General features: G+C 40.3%; 1 pseudogene; it reads left to right on the top strand.

Moving 5' to 3' along the window:
- Window positions 1–269: 269 nt before the first annotated feature.
- LOC115192655 (beta-parvin-like) lies at window positions 270–4057 on the top strand (annotated as a pseudogene).
- The last annotated feature ends 1196 nt before the right edge of the window (window positions 4058–5253 follow it).

Raw genomic sequence — 5253 nt, 5'->3', positions numbered from 1 at the left:
AGCTCATTAAGGGTGACTTCTGGGGGACTAACTGTGACTGTGAGTGACCTTTGGTGGACGAGGAAATGAAAGAGCAACGTGCAGAGGACACCACTCTGTGTCTTAGTTCCACTCATTGTCTGAATCATTCTTACGATCCAAGATGAGTATACACTAGTATAGTAGTACACAGGAGAAGTGTACTCTGTGTGTGTGGGATGTTTGTGTAGAGTATAGCACTCTTCGAATGTAGAAAATGATATGTACTACTTCTATGTGTATCAGTTGTAGCCCTCTGGCTTCGCCATTGAGTGTATTCTTCCAATGTCTTTCTTAGAAGAGAATGCTGAGAGGAACATGCTGAACCCAACTCCCAGAGAATCCTACATTGAAAGATCTTCAGAGAGTAGGTGACTTATCCACATCTCTCAGTAGTGTATCCCTTTATTTTGAAGAACAAACACTGATGCTAATAGATGCTGTTGTGTCCAGGTGTTAATAGACTGGATCAACAATGAGCTGGAGGAGGACAGGATCATCTTCAAAGACTTGGAGGAGGATTGCTATGATGGACAGGTGCTCTAGAAGTTATCTGGTAAGGAATAATTAGTTTGGACTCTGTGTAGTGTCTCTGGCTGAGCTTGGTGTTTTTCTGATGAACTATATAATATTTTTGATGCTATCAACATCACTGTTTTCACAGTTTCTTTGATTCTGATAAATGGTGTAACTGTTTAGGGTGAGTGTTTATAATGCATTTGCTGTGTGTATGTGTGTTTGTGTTTATTATGATGCTCTGAGCGACTGCTTTATAAGTCCCTGTGTGTCTCTTCTCTGCTGGTGACAGAGAAGCTGTCGGGTTGGAAGCTAAATGTGGCTGAGGTGACCCAGTCAGAGAGAGGACAGAAGCAGATGCTCCAAACTGTACTGGAGTCTGTCAACCAGCTGCTCAGGCCTCACGGCTGGTCCAATGAGTAGAGCGTTGACTGTGAGTTGTATTTTACAGTCTAAGACCAAACATTGATAGGTGCCATTCAATTGCCAGTCCGAGTGGCTAACACAACATTTAACACACTTAATAATATATTCTGTATTGTGATCAGTTATCTTTGATATCATGCTAACAAAGTATTTAATATAAATCCTAATTTTACCATTGAAGTGTACATTTACCTCTAGAAAGTACTGCATTAAACAACATTTTACCTTGGTAGTCCCAATTTAAACCTGGTGAATGCTGACAGCTCCCAATGCTGGCCCCTCCTCCATCCACAGCTATCTATACTAAGAACCTGCTGGCTATACTGTACCTGCTGGTGGCTCTGGCCATGCACTATCTGTCCCCCATCAGATTGCCTGAACACATGTCTGTACAGGTGGTGATGGTCAAGGTAAGGAGACACAACACATATCTATCATCTGTTGCACATCATGATTGTAAATGAGTTGTAAATGAGAACTTGTTCTCAACTGGCCTACCTGGTTAAATAAAGATGAAATAAAAGAAAAAATTATGATCACTCATTGGGAGAATCTCAATTGCATTCATCCTCACATCCTCGCTTGGGAGGGACCTCTGGCTTTCTCATCCAATGGGTTTTGAGAAGGAGACGTGGAGAGAGGTTGCGATTCAGATTCTTCCACTGACCTGTATAGATTGTTTAGTTTGTTTTAGAAAAGGGAGGGCATACTGCAGACATGTCATGTGACCAAGGAGCTGACGAGCACTACAGAGTAAGTACTATTGTTCACTTTTTGTTAGGTTTCTTTTTTGGGGGGAGAGGGGGGGAATCCTTATTGTATACATAGGTATAACAATAACATTTCTGTTTTCTATAATTTTTTATAGAATGATGATAGGTAGATTTGGTGAGTAGATGTTGGTTGAACATTGAGGCCTGTTGTAAAATGTGATTAATGCAGTGTTTTTTTATGATCTTGATTTTTTTTAAATATTTTTTTTTACTGTATCTCTAAAAGGGATGCATTTGACACACTCCTGGAGATCACATACCTGACAAGCTCAATGTTATGAAGGAGGTCAAATATTTGAAGAGAGATTTAAAAGTGCGTTCCTTTACACTTTAGGGATTCGCGGCTTAAGTTGAGCCGTAGGGCTAAGATAAGCCAACCTTGTTTCTAGGAAACCACACACAAAATGAATCATTTGACCAGGAATCGGTCGTCATTTCATGGAGTCTGTGAAGGAAGAAACCACGTGGAAAAAGTGGTAACCAAGTTCGTTCCAAAAAGTAGATTAAACTTTCTAGCTCTCCCTGTAGATTTTGCAGTGACCTAGTGTCCCCATGAGTGACAGAACACTGAGCCAATCACGGCTCAACTACAGAAGATTATCAACCCCTACGCTCTATACTTTCCGCTGGGCCGCTGAGCTAGGCTGAAACACCTGCATTTTGGAGCTGCCTCACTCAAGAAAGCAAAAAATAGACCATGTTTGTATGCAGCTTTGTTAACGCAATACGTTTTTTTTTACATTGTTGCAAACTGATATGTGACACGTATTAGTGCTAAAATAACAAGCAAGTAAATATTACTATAATATTTATTTTGCTAAACCGGTGGAGTTCATAACAGGAGGGGCTCTGCCCCACTGGCTCTGAATGATGGGTCGCCACTGCTTCTTCCATATCCTCATGTGTTGCCAATGTTTGACAACCCCTTGTCTTTGTGTCCAGTTTGCTGATGGTGTGTATCTGGTTCTGCTGATGGGACTGCTGGAGGACTATTTTGTCCTCCTCTACAACTTCTTCCTCACACAGGAGAACTTTGAGCAGAAGGTAGGTAGGACTTTTAGAAGTGGTGTTTCTCTGTGAGAGGTGGACTTATATAAGTGGTGTTTCTCTGTAAGAGGTGGATTTGTAGAAGTGGTGTTTCTCTGTGAGAGGTGGACTTGTAGAAGTGGTGTTTCTCTGTGAGAGGTGGACTTGTAGAAGTGGTGTTTCTCTGTGAGAGGTGGACTTGTAGAAGTGGTGTTTCTCTGTGAGAGGTGGACTTGTAGAAGTGGTGTTTCTCTGTGAGAGGTGGACTTGTAGAAGTGCTGTTTCTCTGTGAGAGGTGGACTTGTAGAAGTGGTGTTTCTTTGGTCGACTGCTAGCAGGTTCATCTTGTTCATTCTCTCCCCTGGTTCCCCTCAGGTCCACAATGTGGCGTTTGCCTTTGAGCTGATGCAGGACGGAGGCCTGAATAAACCCAAAGCCAAACCAGACGGTACAGTACTGACACAATATATTACATCAGTGTTTCCCAAACTAGGGGTTGCGACCCCATGTGTTTTTACTTGATTTAAAATGGGGTTGTGAGAGAAAATGTGCAATGATGATGTTCTTTTCTATACAGAATATCATACAACATTATTGCCTGATGATCTTCTGAACTTCCCAATAACTTCCTAATGCATTTCAGTCACTTCAAACCATACTTCCTTCAGATTGAAATACTGTCAAAAGTACAGTCAGACTGATTTGTAATAGACTGTCATAGCCCAAATTAAAAAAGTAAACATTGGCTGTAAATTACAAAAAAAGTTTGGGAACCCCTGCATTAGACGAACAGGGAGGGCGGTAACACATGGGGAATGCAGGCAGTGAACATTCAGTAGAAGTGGGAAGCTTGCTGAAGGTAGACTATCATCGGAATGCTCATGATGCTTGAGTATTTTTAATGCCTTAGGTGTCCAGTAGGTGGAGCTCTTGCCTCACTTTAGATACTTGAAAATTGATATACGTCTAAGCCAGCATGTGACCCAAACACACCCAACCTCACACCGACAGCTTTTGTCTTCCTGAATATAAAGTCTCACAGGGTGAATTGTCGAAACAAAAGTGTTCATATTTGTATGTTTGTATACCAATATCACCCAGAATCAGTCAAGCAGCATGCACTTTTCTTTGTGTTTGTGATTTTCCCTCTCAGAGAGAAGTTTGTTATTTTTGTTTTTATAAATAATGAATTACTTCTTTTGGGTGCATTGTTTGGTTCTAGGCATTGTGAACCTGAACCTGAAGTCCACCTTGAGGTGTTGTACAACATTTTCACCAAATACAAGAACTCTGAGTGACGTCTGCCTGCCAGACACAGTCACACGCAGTCACACACACAGCTACAGTGTGAGGAGAATGAAGAATGAATGCCTGTGCACACTTTAAGCCTAAACAATGATGGAACCCATGGAATATAGACTAAATTCACCCCTTGTATCAGTGCCGTGGGACTTACAGATACCCCCGAGGACTAGCCGGAAGAGACAGATTGTTTTTATTTAATCTCCCCCAATGTCAGTATTTAATTCCTCCTTTATGCTAACCACAACCCATACTCCAGCACACTTATCTGTTAATACTCAGTCAACACTGGAGAATGTATTATGCAATTGGAAAACATGGACAGCAAATTCTCCAGCGTTAAAAACAAAACAAAAATATCACTGAGAGTGTTAAATCCACACTGAAAGTGTTGAGTCTGTGGACCAATATAGACAGCGGAACAGTGTTAAATTAACACACTGTTTTGTGTAAAACCTTGTTCAAATATTTCCCAGAGTTACTTGCATTTCGAGTAAATTTGAGTTACCACCCATGACTGTATTTGTTAGTGACAGAGACATGGTTGTTGCATTCATCCATTTTCAGTCCAATGAACTTAACCAAGTGAGAGCCTAAGTTGAGTATGTATCATAAAAAAAAAGCTTTTTAACAAAATAGAATAAGTATTACACAAGGCCTTATTTTGAGGGCCTATTTTTACCCTAATCCATGGGCCAGAAACTCATACAAATCACTTTGAACCAAAACCATCATTATCATATTTCCCAGCATTTTTTTACTTTACAGGGTAGCATTACAGTTGCAAGTGTTTGTACCCCTTTAGGAACAAATCAAAGTAATACAATGGCCTGAAACTCACGCAGTGTGTTAATTTAACACTGTTCCAATGTCTATATGGGTACACAGACTCAACACTTTCAATGTTGATTTAACACTCTGTGTTCATTTTGTTTGTTTTTTACACTGGAGAATTTGCTGTGTGGGTGTGTATTTTATGCAAAAAGCCTCTACTGCTTTATAAGAAGATATTTATGTGTGAGGAAAATGCTGTATATTCTATCTCATAAAGCTTTATACAGTATATTATTATTGATATACTTCTATTGTTCTATTGTATCTATCCTGCCAATGACTGGAATGAATTGCAAAAATCACTGAAGCTGGAGACTTATATCTCCCTCTCTAACTTTAAGCATCAGCTGTCAGAGCA

This window comes from Salmo trutta, chromosome 4 (genome assembly GCF_901001165.1).
Source record: "Salmo trutta chromosome 4, fSalTru1.1, whole genome shotgun sequence".
Lineage (NCBI taxonomy): Eukaryota > Metazoa > Chordata > Actinopteri > Salmoniformes > Salmonidae > Salmo > Salmo trutta.
Note: the sequence above shows the minus strand (reverse complement) of the source record. Positions and strands in the feature narration are given on the sequence as shown.